This window comes from Myotis nattereri, assembly GCF_964212035.1.
Source record: "Myotis nattereri genome assembly, chromosome: 5".
NCBI classification, from domain to species: domain Eukaryota; kingdom Metazoa; phylum Chordata; class Mammalia; order Chiroptera; family Vespertilionidae; genus Myotis; species Myotis nattereri.
The window spans coordinates 107,727,710-107,742,244 of NC_138080.1; positions in this window are offsets into that span (position 1 = coordinate 107,727,710).

Here is a 14,535-nt window from a genome sequence, read left to right on the forward strand (position 1 = left end):
GAATGAAAAGCCTTTTTCCTTTCAGGTTAAGCCAGCAAGAAAAGCACAGGGAAGCCAGGTTCCAGTTCGTCAACTTCTCAGCTGGGTCTGTAAAATGAGGACCGGGACCCGCTCCTCCAGAGTTTTTGTGAGAAATAAAGGAGAGCTGGTCTGCACAGCATCCCGCACAGTCCTAGGTGGAGAGAGGGTGCCCAGGAAGTGGTCGCTATTCTCCCAAGAGGAGCCCTCGAGCCCTTCGAATGCACGTTTCATGGAACCATTCATCATCGTTATAATTAATAATCTTTCACTGTGGACCACAAGCAGCCCAAAGAATGAGGCGACTTGATTATGCTGCTGGAAGAGAGGATGGACACGGTGATCCAGAATGTGGTCAGAAGTTATTTATACGCCTTCGCTCATTCCCGCGGAGGCTTGGAAGGGTGGCGTGGATCTAAACAGGCGAGCTCAGTTTCCATTTTGAGAAAACGCAAGTTTCCCGTCTCCCACCCAAGGGCTCTTTCCAGGCACCTGGCGCGTTGTTTCAACAGATCAAGGTCAATGGGCGTCCTTGACACATTCACTAGTATGGGGTCGTTCTTAGTGAAAGGAGTAAGGGGACAAAAAGTATGTATTGAAAGACACTGTTTAGTATGTATATACACACATGCATACACATACACACATATATAGACACATACATATATGTGCAAATATATATATTCATAGGGTCGTGGGGGTCTTTTGTTTGTTTATTCTTTAAATAAAAGGATAAACCATAAATTTGTTTTAAAGTGGTTACATGTAGTGAGGGAAGGAATAGGGTCAAGGATATAGACATAGAAACTATACTTCTCTATTTAAAGAAGAATTTGAGTTTGGAGCCATGTAAATGTTTTACAGATAAAACAAAATTTAAATCCCTAAAGCCCCAAAGCCAAATGGAACCGATGAACCTGTATATCCAATCAGTGAGCAACACTCCGAGAGGAACCAGTCCAGGGAAAAGCTCAGCTGTGACTTAACTGTACAAGAAAACCTGCAACACACCTAAACTGTTCTCAGTGGTCACATTGTTGGTGGCGGCATTGGTGGTGTTATTCTGAAATATCTGTGTGTGTTCTGTAATGAGTATTACGTTGGTGTTATTGAAAAGGAGTTTTGGCACAGGAGAAAGGCTCTTCCCTATAAGCTCGATGAAGTTAAACAAAAACGCTATCATCCTGAATTGTAATTGTAATTGTGGCATGAATTTATATGTATTTATCTTAAAAATATATGCGTGCGTGTGTATTTTCCAGTTCTATTCACTGAGAAGGCCTCGCTATATGGGCCAACCTAATAGCTGTGAGCACCCCCAGAGCCCAGTGGAATCTCCAAATACCATGTCCCACGGAAAGGCAGAGAGCCCAACTGGGGCAGAAAACATACAAGGTGAGCCTTGAACTTGTAGAGACGTTCTCATAGACTGAGTTCAAAAGACTCCGGAGCCAACTTCAAGAGGTTCCCACTGGCCAAAACTGAGACCATTTGAGCACCAGTAAGGAAAATGACTACAGTGGAATGAAACATAGCAAATATGGGCAAGTCCCTGAGTTTATTATGGTATTTTTAGTGGGTTCCTAGTGCTTCCATCATAAATTAACACAAACCAGATTAAAACAACAGAAATGTATTTTCTCATCGCTCTGGAAGCTACACGTACAAAATCAAGGTGTTGGCAGGGCCACGTCCACTCCGAAGGCCATGTCCACTCTCCGAGAGAACCCTTCCTTGCCTTTCCCAGCGTCCAGAGGCTGCCAGCACTCCTCGGCGTCCCTTGGTCTGCAGCTGCGTCACTCCAATTTGCCTCTGTCTGCACATGGCCCCCTCGGTGTGCGTACCTGTGTGTCCTCTTCTCTGCCTGTAAGGACACCCGCTAGCCATTGGATTGAGGGCCCGTCCTATTCCAGCATGACCTCGTCTTAACTAACTACATCTCCAAAGACCCTCTTTCCAAACAAAGTCACACTCTGAGGTTCCAGGTGGATACGGCTTTTCTGGAACGCTATTCAACCCAGTACAGTACTCATTTCCTAAACCAAACAAAGAAAACACCTCACTGGGCACCTTTGGAAAATGCTTGGAGACAAACTCATTTTTGTAAAATAGTAAATAAAGGGGGGAAATGAAATATATATCCTATTTTACTTGGATAAATTTGTACTAGAGGTAAGCAAGTAGTTGATAAGGGTATGTTTCTTTTTGCAGAGGGGCCCAGCCAGTGTGGCTCAGTGGTTGAGCATTGAACTATAAACCAGGAGATGAGGTTTGATTCCTGGTCAGGGCACATGCACAGGCTGTGGGCTCGATTGCCAGTGGGGGTTGTGCAGGAGGCAGCTGATCAATGATTCTCTCTCATCATGGATGTTTCTGTCTCTCTCGCCCACTCCCTTCCTCTCTGAAATCAATATATATATAATGTAAAACAGGGATGCTAGATTCAGAATACCACCATTTTGTAGCCCTTAATGAATTAATGAGTCTAGCCATGATCATCAATGACTGTTAACATCACAGAATGAAACAACTAGGCATATAACTCCGGATGAAATATAATTGGGGGGAGAAATTGAACCTGGATCTATCAGGCCTGTATATCTAATTACAGAGGAACATCTTGGACATCCACAATGATGCAGCCAGCAAAATCAAGATTGTGAAACTAAAAAAAAAATACTTAAAAAAAAAGAGAGAGTGAAAGGGAACTGATACATTGTAAAAGAGACTTGAGACATTTACCTACATTTAAATGGCAACTGTAGACAAGGGGGTGGGAACTGGTCATTCTCCATGACTCTTTGTTATTTATTGTTGTTTTACACACCTTTAAACTTGGGAGTCATTTCTTACCCAGTAATAGGTGAAGATTTAAAAAGATACCAGAATCCCTTTAGGCTGGACCATCGAGGGCTCAGACCTTTGAGCAATGAAGTTGTGAGTGAAGAAATTAACTGACTTAGATGCCGGCCAAAGGCGAGGGGATGTCAGAAAGGGTAGTGAGAAGGGGAAGCGATGAGTGTCGGCCACAGGCTTGTGACTGGAAATGGGGAATGTACATAGTATCCATCTGCGCTGTCTTGCTTGCATATCATATTATTGTTATTTAAAATCTTTTAGATCTCTTTTCTTATCCTTTTCCTCATTAAAAAAAAAACTTTTAAGTATTTTTATTGATGTCAGAGAGGAAGGGAGAGGGAGAGCAAGACAGAAACATCAGTGATGAGAGAGAATCATTGACCGGCTGCCTCCTGCACGCCCCACACTGGGGATGGAGCCCTCAACCCGGGCCTGTGCCCTGATCAGGAATCAAACTGCAACCTCTTGGTTCATAGGTCAACACTCACCACTGAGCATTGGCCAATGAACGGCCGGGCATTTTCCTCCTTTTTAGTGTCAGAATTGAGTGGTGTCAGAATTGAGTTGGTGCCGGTTAAACTTTGGTTTGGTCCTCGGCTCGCAAACATTGAGGTGGGGCTGAAGGAAGCCGCCCTGGACTTGGTGCCACGGCAGCACCTGGACCTGCTTCTGTGTCTCTCTCCTGAGGACGGTGCCTGTGTTCTCGCTGAGTGTGAGATGATGACGGTTACCCTATGATGGATGGGAACATTAAAAACACTAAATGTGTGCATGTCAGTACCAGGCACCCAGATGGCATGTGGTGGGTGTGGCAGGACCTGATCATTGTCCTTTGGGGTCCACTCTTCTCTTCCTTAGAGGGGTCATAGAATTTTCAGCAGGGCCTGCATTTCCCAACCTGCATGCAGCTTTATGATCAGGTGACTAAGTTCCGGCCAGTGGGATGCAAGAAGTGTTTCACCCTCTTTGCTGCCTTTCACCTTGGTTTCTGCGTCCTGTGCTTGGAACTTGCATGTGCCCCTGGAGCGCCATCCTGGAACATTAGGAAGCAGCTGGGCCTTGAGACTCCCCGGGTAACAAGAGCATACTGGCCCGAATTACTCTGGATTTTGATGCAGGAGGGGGAGATAAACTGATCTTGTTTAAGCCGCTGTCACTTAGGTCTCTGTCATGCGCACTGAGCCTAATCCTAATGAATTCAGCAGATAGCCTTTGGTTTTGCCTGCCCAGCCACAACTTCCCATTCTTTCGGGGGGACTTCCTCTACCCCGTTCCTGTGGTTCTGGTGGGCTGTGAGTCACCGGGCTCCTCCCTCCCTTTTTCCCCAACAGGATGGGTAGCTAACCAAACCGTACCAACCAGAATCCCCCTCCCTGTGCCAGGAAGGGAAACCTGAGTGGGGTGGCATCCTCAGGCACGTGGGTCTGAGTTCATGTGACATCAGTGTCCCAGCGTGGCCTGGACCCTCTCATTTCTGAGTCCTCTTTACTCCGCTTCTCCTTTGATTCTGTGAGCTCACCAGTGTTCTTCACATTCCTCTCTCTCTCCCCCGAATCCAGAGTAGCTTTCTGTCCCCATCAACCCGAGAACCACAGCGGAGGATGCCCCATCAGCATGCCTTTCGCCTTCCCATCCTTTCACCTCTGATTTTGGGGTGTCCCCCCCCAGAATCCCTGATACTCCTTAGTTACCATGTTTCCATAACAGATCGCCCCATAACCTAGTAAACGTATACATGCCGTCAAACAACAATTGTTTTGTTATCATCCCTTCTGTTCCGGGGGTTGAGTGGGCTCGGCTAACGTGCGTCTCACTGGGGACGCTCAGGTTTTTGCAGTCGGACGGCGGCTAGGGCTGCTGTCGTCTGGAAGGCTTCCTGAATTTTCCAGCACAGCCAACTGGATGTCCAACAGCTCAACTCAATTCTGACACTAACTACCCGGAGTTACCGTCAGAGTCCACAGGCTCATGCACTCAGACCCACAAGAGGGCCCCACTTCAGAGGCCAGCCACAGTCATGGGGCCACTCAGACTTCTGGCAGCCTGGCTGTAAATTCAGGGGCTCCCTCAACCCCGGTTCAGGTTTGATAATTCACTGGAATGACTTACAGACTTAGGAAACCACCATACGTAGAGCTACTGGTTTGTTATAAATGAACAGCCAGATGAATAGGATACAATGGAATATTATTTAGCCTTAAGAAAGAAGGGAATGCCACCATTTGTGATACAGGTGCTGAGCGAAATAAGCTAGACGCAGAGGGCAAATACTACATGACGACACTTCAATGATGTGGACGAAAGGGGCCACCTGCTGACCTGACAAGCTCAGGGAGGCCTGCGTGGAGGTCTTGTAAGCTCAGAGACCTAACGTCACCACAAAGGATGGTCTGAAATGAAACTTTAACTAAAAGCAGTTATGCCCTAGCCAGCTTGGCTCAGTGGATAGAGCATCAGCCTGGGGACTGAAGGGTCCCAGGTTCAATTTCAGCCAAGGGCACATGCCTGGGTTGTGGGCTCAATCCCCAGTAGGGGGTGTGCAGGAGGCAGCCGATCAATGATTTTCTCTCATCATTGCTGTTTCTCTCTCTCTCTCCTTCTCCCTTCCTCTCTGAAATCAATAAAGAAATATATTTAAAAATAAAAATAACTAAAAGCAGTGATGGTGGGCAGTTATGTCCTAGCCCAGTATCTTCACTGACAAGGTCAACCTTTACCCTAACTGAGCCTATCTGTCTTTTTGCATCTATGATAACACACCCTTGAAGTGTCTGGGTAACTTGTAACTTTCCTTTTTATGGACCCCCTGGGGCACAACGAAATGTGCTGGGCGCCAGGACAGAGACCATAAATTCCTTCATTGTTATCATGTGAATTGTCATCGTGCTATCTGGTTAAAAACTTGAAGTCTCGCCTCTCGACTTGGCAGGGAAGGCGACTTTCAGGCTCAGCTCTGCTTGAGGCTGCGTTTCTTTGGTCAGTCTCTGGGCCATAATTTTCTCTGGATAAGAAGGCAGCTTGGAGACACTAAGGCAGTGGTTCTCAACCTTGGCTGCACATTAGAATCACCTGGGAATCTTTTCAAAATCCTGATTTCTGGGCCTCATCCTCCGGAAATTCTGTTTCTTTGTTATGGGGTGAGGCCACAACATTAGTATCAAAGAAATAGAATTTCCGGAGGATGAGGCCCAGAAATCAGGATTTTAAAAAGATTCTCAGGTGATTCTAATGTGCAGCCAAGGTTGAGAACCACTGGCTAACTGCTATGCCGTACACCTAAAACTAATACAAAATAATACTGAATGTCAATTGTACTTGAAAAATTTTTTAAATGAAATTTTAAAAAACTGGAAAAAAATTTAAAACAACAAAGTATTAAAACACACACACACACACACACACACACACAAAGTGAAGGAGGCAGGAGGAAACTTTTGGGAGTGATGGGTATGCTCGTGACATAGATCACGATAATGGCTTCCCCAGTGTACACTTATCTCCACACTCACCTCGTATCCATGACGTATGGACAGCTTTGGGCCCTGCCGGTAGCTCAGTTGGTTAGAGCCTTGTCTGGTTACTCTGAGGTCCTGGGTGCCATCCCCATCAGGATGCAACCAGTGAATGCATAAGTAAGCAGAACAACAAAGTGATGCTTCTCTCTCTTTTTTATGTCAATTATACTTCAATCAATGCTGAAAAGACAAGGTCCGAGGTTGGGGAGAATGAGAATTAGAATTAGAGCTCCATGCCCTCTCTCTGTGAATTCTGGGCACACGGCCCTACCAGGACTAATGTTTACCAACCCGGAAGTTCCTGCAGCCTCACTGTTTCAGGGTTTTCCTATGGAGTTCCATTTCACAGGTGGATTGATTAGATCACCGATCGCCTGGTTGACCTTCATCCTGTCTCTCTCCCCGAGGTGGGGGCTGGGGCGTGCTGCTGAAGGTTCCAGCCCTCATTTATCTGGCAATGGCTTCCACCCTGAAGCTATTAGGGACCGGTATGAGTCACCTCATTAGCATAAACTCAGGTACAGTTGAAAAGGTCGTCTTGTCTTTGAGTCATATAAGACACTCCTATTACTCAGGAACTCCCAGGGGTATTAGGAGCTCCGTGCCGGCCGTGCCCAGACCTGGGGACAAAGACCAAATATATTTCTTATTACCCTGTACTTCCTCGCTCCAGACTCTGGCAATTGAAGCTGGCTGTTGGCTGGCCCTCAGCTAGGCTGTCATTCAGAGCACCTGTATGTGGTCTTGTCACGTGGCCTGCCTTCCTCCCAACTTGATGACTAGGCTCCAATAGCAAGCTGCCAGGAGACCCCAGGTAGACCCCTGGCATACCACGGCCCTACACACTTCTGCCCTAGACACAGTCCCGCCCAGCTGCAAGGGAAGGGACCACAGAGCTCATTTCTCCATGGGAGGAGGGTCAATACCACTTTGTAGGAAGGACAGGGAGGATAGGAGACCTCGTTGGTTGTGGCCAACTTGGAAAATACCATTTGCCATGACTAGAGAAACCCAACTAATACCCGGCCTTCCCTCCAGGCCGAAGACCAGGTCCTCCTTTGGGCCAGTCTAAGTTATTTCACTTCTCTCTTCCAAACCAGGAATGGTTTGTTTTTGCGACAGCACTTGTGGCCTTACTATCCTGGAAGCTCCTTGAGGGCAGGGACCAGCTCTTTCAAATTTTACAAGGAAAGAATGAATACATGGAGCAGTTAGTGTAGTGACTAAGACCGCAGGCTCTGGCATCAAACTACTTTCATTCAAAGTGCCATTTGCCAGAGACCTGACCTTGAGCAAGGTACTAAAAAGAGTGCAAAGTAACCTATGTAGTACTTTAATCTATAAAAAAAAGAGTGCAAAATATCTCAATAATTTTACGTTGATTACATGTTAAAATGAAAATATTCAGCTATCTTGAGTTTCATAAAACTTATTAGAATTAATCACATTATTCCAAACTCATCAAGTTGTACAGCTTTCTGTATGTCTATCACACCTCCATAAATTGGTTTTGAAAAATTAGTTGTGCCCTAGCTGGTTTGGCTCAGTGGATAGAGCATTGGCCTGTGGACTGAAGGGTCCCGGGTTGGATTCCAGGTAAAGTCCCAGGGCACATGCCCAGGTTGTGGGCTTGATCCCCAGTAGGGAGGCGTGCAGGAGGCAGCCCATCAATGATTTTCTCTCATCATTGATGTTTTTATCTTTCCCTCTCCTTGCTTCTCTGAAATCAATAAAAAATATATATTTTTAAAAAATTAGTTGCATTTGTTTCCTTTTACTTTTTTTTTTTTAATGCTGTGACTGGGACATTCTGTGTGGCTTGCATTATTTTTATTATTAATTTGCTTGCGTTATATTCTATTGGACATTTCCTGGTGTGACACACCACCCCCGCAAACTTTAGCAAACAAAGGAGCAAGCAGCAGCTGGCTTTGGGTCTGGAGGGTGTGAGGTAATCTAACATCTCTCCTGCCTGATTCTGGGCACGACTCTCGACTCTTGCTGTCCAGACTCCAGCGACAAAACTGGTGGATCCGCAGGCTGGGGCCCAAGCCAACAGCCCGCCTTTGGGTCAGACTCACACACTGATGGTGCTAGGCTCTCTGTAGCTTCTTCTATCCTAAGCCCTTCCTTGTTTCATTGTACCCAGCTTTGGTAAACATATCCTCAAAATAAAAACATAAACATAAATAAAAATAAAGGTGCTTCTTTTAAAAAAAAATAGGGCACGATTCATGTCTTCGAATCTTTGATTCAAAATGTTTTGTTTTACTTTTTCAGACTTTAAAGTTGGAAATACATCTGGATTCTTTAACAAGAAAGAAAGAAGAGGTACTTCCCTAATTGTCTCAGGGTTCTTTCTCCCTGTTATCACATCCCTGCCCGGCCACCTGCTGAGCGAGCAGGCCAGGTGTGGTTTATGGCTACAGAGGCTCGAAGTGGGCTGGTCCTACGAGGGTCGCCCTGGGCGGAGGAGAAGCCTTCCCCCTCGGCTGCCGGGCCTCCCATTTCTGCCTCTTTTGGTTTATTTCCTCCTCCTGGAGGAGCCCCTGTGCCGGTAGCTTCCTGGGATACGGGGTGTGGGAGGTAAAACCGTTTTGAGAACTGACGTGGCTGAAATGATCTCACTTTACCCGCCCACTTGATCAATGCTTTGGCAGTTACTGGTTGAAAATCAGTTTTGTTCAGAATCGTGAAGGCGTGGCTCCACTTTCTCCTTTCTGTTTCCTTATGACTGTGGAGCTTGTAGGATGTTATCGGGCCTGGCCTGCTGTTTCACAATGCGGGGTTGGGGGTTGGGGTTTGGGGGTTGGGGGGCTCAGTGCGTTTCCTTCCCTGCGCTGGCACTTTCCCGCCGCGAACTCCTGCCCTCCGCTCGGGAAGTTTCCTCCTCTGCAGCCCTGTGGTTCTTTCCTTTCTGTTACAGGATCTTACTAAGAGGGCTGGCTCCCTCCTGGCTCCCGGTGCCCGTTCTCTCTCTCCAGGACTCCCAGGTCTCCTCAGAGGTTTCCTCACCGTGATGTTCCAGCCTTTCTGGCTTTTTGTTTGGTTTTGCTAGCTTGCTTTGAATCTCTGAGTTCTTCTTTTTAAAATCATCTGAATGTTTCTTTTTTTAAAGTAGTGCTCCCTTCTTATTCCTGATGAATTATCAATGAAGCTATCGACAGCCTTACAAATAGCTTCCTTCTCCCTAAAGTATTTTTGTTTTCCCTCAAATTTCCTGTGTGTGTGTGTGTGTGTGTGTGTGTGTGTGTGTGTGTGTGATTTGATTTCGAGCTCCCATTCTGGACGCTTGGCTCATATAACCTTTAATCTATGTCTGCTGCCAATCAGAGGTGGGAAACTAAAAGTTCATGGGAAGCTCTAGGGGAGTTAGGAGGCTTTGTGGAGACTTTTCCCATGTTTGCTTGTTTTTTTAAAAAAATATATTTCTATTGATTTCAGAGAGGAAAGGAGAGGAAGAGAGAGACAGAAACATCAATGATGAGAGGGAATCATTGATTGGCTGCCTCCTGCACGCCCCACACTAGGGATCGAGCCTGAAACCTGAGTGTGTGCCCTTGACCGGAATGGAACCCAGGACCCTTCAGTCCACAGGCCGACACTCTATCCCCTGAGCCAAACCAGCCCAGGACTCTCCCGATGTTGGTATCTGTTCCTGAGTAGAGCCCTCTGCGCTTCCTCCTCCTACTCTGAGGACAACTGCCTGAGGGAGGGGTTGAAGAGGTTCAGGACTCAGCCCAGGCTACGGAATACTCCCTGGGTTTCCCTGCCTGGGGGGAACCTGCAGTCTTCTGCAGGGCAAGGGGAAGGGCAAGGGGAAGGAGAAGGGGGAGGCGGCCCCCTTGCCTGGTCCATGCTAGGAAGCCATGTGCACTGCCTGCTGCTGCTTCTGAGCTTCATCCCATCTTCCTCATCCCACTCTCCTTCCCCCAGTCCCATAGGTGCCTGGGGCTGCGTCCCCAGCACACGGTGTTGATCAGCTTTTCCCACGGCTGGTGTAGGTGGCTAAATCAGTGTCCATCAGTCTGACCCCTCATTCCAGCTTCTGATATCTCTTGTCTTTTTTTCTATAATTTCTGTTCTAGGATTATGGGGCATTTAAAAAAGAAATCCTGCCGAAACCGGTTTGGCTCAGTGGATAGAGCGTCGGCCTGCGGACTGAAAGGTCCCAGGTTCGATTCTGGTCAAGGGGATGTGCCTGGGTTTCGGGCACATCCCCAGTGGGAGATGTGCAGGAGGCAGCTGATCGATGTTTCTCTCTCATCGACGTTTCTGACTCTATCTCTCTCCCTTCCTCTCTGTAAAAAATCAATAAAATATATTTAAAAAATAAATAAATAAAATAAAAAAGAAATCCTTTTCCTGAAATTCTAGTGGTGCTTTGGGTTGAAGTGAAATTAGATACTTGCATGTAATTCCATCATGTTAACCTGGAAATGAATACTATATGTCCATTTACCTAGTAAGCATCTCCCCGACTAGAATGTAGGTTTTCTGTAGAATGATGGCAGGGTTTCGGTTCATTTCACGCTTCTAACACCTAGACAGGGATCGGAACATAATAACTGATTGACCTTGAATGAGGGACGTGATTGCATACACAAAAGGCACTTGAGAAATAACTACACAGCACATGCAGAATTACACAGGCCGCATATTTAGTTTTAACTATTTTGGACCCTCTGTTGCCATGGAGAACATTACAAACAGACACTCAAGGCCGAACTTGGAGAAGTTGTAAATGAACTTGTTTTAAATGAAAGCTAATTTCCATATGTGGGTTGTACGTTACTTTTGCTATTTTATGATAACGATCCAAACTCTTATATGGTGGGCGTTCATCTTATCAATCTAGAGAAATAATGATCTGAGTGTGGCTGTGCCACGTATTGGCTCAAAAACTCATGTCCTGTCCAAATACAGCCCATCCTCAAGGCGGTCTATAACCCAGCCGGCGGTTATCTCTGGATCTAAACCTGGAGCAACCCACATGCCTGGCTCTCCCAGTGTCCCATCTGAGGACTCTAAGGTCCAGGATTTTGTTCTCGGTGGAAAACTCCTTTCTTCTTGCTCCAAGACCCACCATAAACCTACCCAGACCCATCTCTCAACTCTCATCCCTCTGGGGAAAGCCGTTTTATTAGCGTGAATATAGTTTTTTGCCTCGTGATAAGCACTATATTTGTACCCCACTTACAGCACTTACCAGTGGGCCTGGTATCCTGGCAACGAGGTCGCTATCTGGTTCATTTGCTGTCCAGGCATAACACGCAGGCAGCCCTCAAATGTTTGTGCACTTGAATTAAATTACTGACCGGAGGCCCACACTTTTATTCGCTTCTGTCCTAAGGACATGAGGGTAATTACACTTAGTGGTTTAAGTTTGCCATAGATGTACTGGACATTTTTATCAGCTCTTGACATTTTACCTCCTTTTCAAGGGAGATCTTTATGAACAGAGCAAAAAGGAGATATCCTCTACCCTGGGAACATGTTTATTGTGAAATAATTACAAGACAGAAATGCTTAAAACAACTTGTGGAGAAAAGATCTGATTTCAAAAAACCATTATAGCCCTAGCTGGTTTGGCTCAGTGGATAGAGCGGCGGACTGCAGACTGAAGGGTCCCAGGTTCGATTCCAGTCAAGGGCAAGTACCTTGGTTGCGGGCACATCCCCAGCAGGGGATGTGCAGGAGGCAGCTGATTGATGTTTCTCATCAATGTTTCTAACTCTCTATCCCTCTCCCTTCCTCTCTGTAAAAAATCAATAAAATATATTTTTAAAAAATTCTCCCCTACTAACCCAGGAACTCCATTTTTGGAAACATAGATTAAAGAAGGAAAATTAATGCCCTGGCGGTTGCTCAGTGGTTAGAGCATCAGCCTGAGCACCAAAGGCTCACAGGTTCAATTCCTAGTCAAGGGCCTTACCTAGGTTTTGGGTTCCCTCCCACCCTGGTCAGTCAGTCAGGGTGTCCGGGAGGCAACCAATTGATGTGTCTCTCTCACATTGATGCTTCTCTCTCTCTCCCTCCCTCCCTTCCATTCTCTCTAAAAAGCAATGGGAAAAATATCCTCTGGTGAGGAGTTAACAAAAATAAATAAATAAATAAATAAATAAATAAATAAATAAATACTATACAGATTCTTGCACATTTTCAGCCCAGCTCTGTTTAGCAAATGGGGCCAACTCAACTGTCCGGTGATAGAGGAGTGGCTGAGTTAAGGTGCATATGCATAATAGAATGAACAGTAAGCAGCCATTAAATAGGGTCTAATGATGATTCAGTATGACTTGTTTAAAACATGCTCATTATGTATATAAAAATAATAACTGAGCAGAAATACACCAAACTGCCCTGGTTGGTTTGGCTCCGTGGGTACAGCCTCGGCCTGGGGACTGAAAGGTCCCCGGTTCGATTCTGGTCAAGGGCACATGCCCGAGTTGTGGGCTCAATCCCCGGTAGGGGGCGTGCAAGAGGCAGCCAATCAACCATTCTCTCTCATCATTGATGTTTCTATCTCTGTCTCTCCCTCTCTGAAAGCAATAAAAATATATTTAAAAAAAATATACTAAACTATTGGCACTTGAGTGGTCTGCTAACAGCACATTATCTCCAGGACTTGGTACAAAATGACAAGAGAAAAAAAATCCGAGATGTTCTGAATTAAATTACGGAGGGCCCGGCTGGTGTGTGGCTCAGTGATTGAAGTTGACCTACGAACCAGGAGGTCACAGTTGGATCCCCCGACAGGTGCCCTGACCTTTCGGTCCCCAGTGTGGGGCGTGCAGGAGGCAGCCAGTCAATGATTCTCTCTCATCATTGATGTTTCTCTCTCTCTCTCTCTCCCTCCCCCTTCCTCTTTGAAATTAATAAAAACTCCTTTTTAAAAAACTTACGGAGGGCTGAGTGAAAGGGCCAGCCAGGCTGTTAATAGCTGGGGGCCAGCTAGCGAGATTGGTCCCATTCCCGAGTGTGGGTGGGAACTTGGGATGGACGTCAGGTGGCTTTTCCGCCATTATAAAGGGAGGGAGCAGCCAGGTGCCATCAAACCCCCGGAGCTCCCGCTTCCTGTTTCCATGTGCACTTTCCGGACTGGCACCCACCACCCACCCGTCCCAGGGAGCAAACACTTCCTGCAGACGCTGCGCCTCCCCTACCCGCTTATCTGTAGCCAGTGCAAACTCTTTTAAAAAATATATTTTTAATTCATTTCAGAGAGGAAAGGAGAAGGCGAGAAAGAAACATCAATGATGAGAGAGAATTATGGATCGGCTGCCTCCTGCACCCGGGATGGAGCCCACAACCCGGGCACGTGCCCCGACCCGGAATCCAAGTGACCTGGGTCACAGGTCAGCCTGCAACCCCTGAGCCAGGCCGGCCGGGCCCACGTAAATTCTCCCACAACCTACATCTTTCTTCCCCAAACTGTTTCCATGAAAGAGCTGGTCAGCTCCAGGCCTTCAAGTTGCCTTTCCTCCTCCGGGCGCTGCTGCAGGTGGTTAGACTCCTCGCCCAGGCCCCGGCTTCCTTTCCCGCCGGAAATGGCCCCATAAGCCGTGCTTTTCCAAATACCTTCAGCCGTGGACGTTAGCATTTCTGTTCAACAAAAGCACAGGACAGTAAGATGCTCAACGCATTAAAAATCATCGAAAACGCATACGCAGGGGGACAAAGTTCAGCACCTTTTCGGTTGAACGAACCTATAATGTTTGAATAATGGTGCGATGTACGGTCTTCTTTATGATTTTGGGTTCCGAATTTTCTAGAAGGTGTTCCCATCACTTAAGTTACAGCTAACACACAGGATGGACAGACCGACGCCCTTCTGCAGGCCTCGAACAGGAGTGGGTCGGGGATAAAGAGACTGCCCTCCAAGCTGCTCTCCAGGCCCGATCCTGGCCTTCCGGGGCGGGGCAGGACCACGACCTCAGCGCGCAAAGATGGCGGCCTGCGCGCCCCGCCCTCCGCCCCTGGCGCCCGGCCGGAGCCGAGCTCGCCCGAGCGGGCCCGAGCGTCCTCGGCCCGTGCCCGAGCGCTGCCGAACGTCGCCGAGCGCGCCCGAAGCCGAGAGGAGCTCCGGGAGCGCGCGGGCGGGAACGCCCCGCCCCTAGCCTGGGAGCGCCGGCGCCGGCGC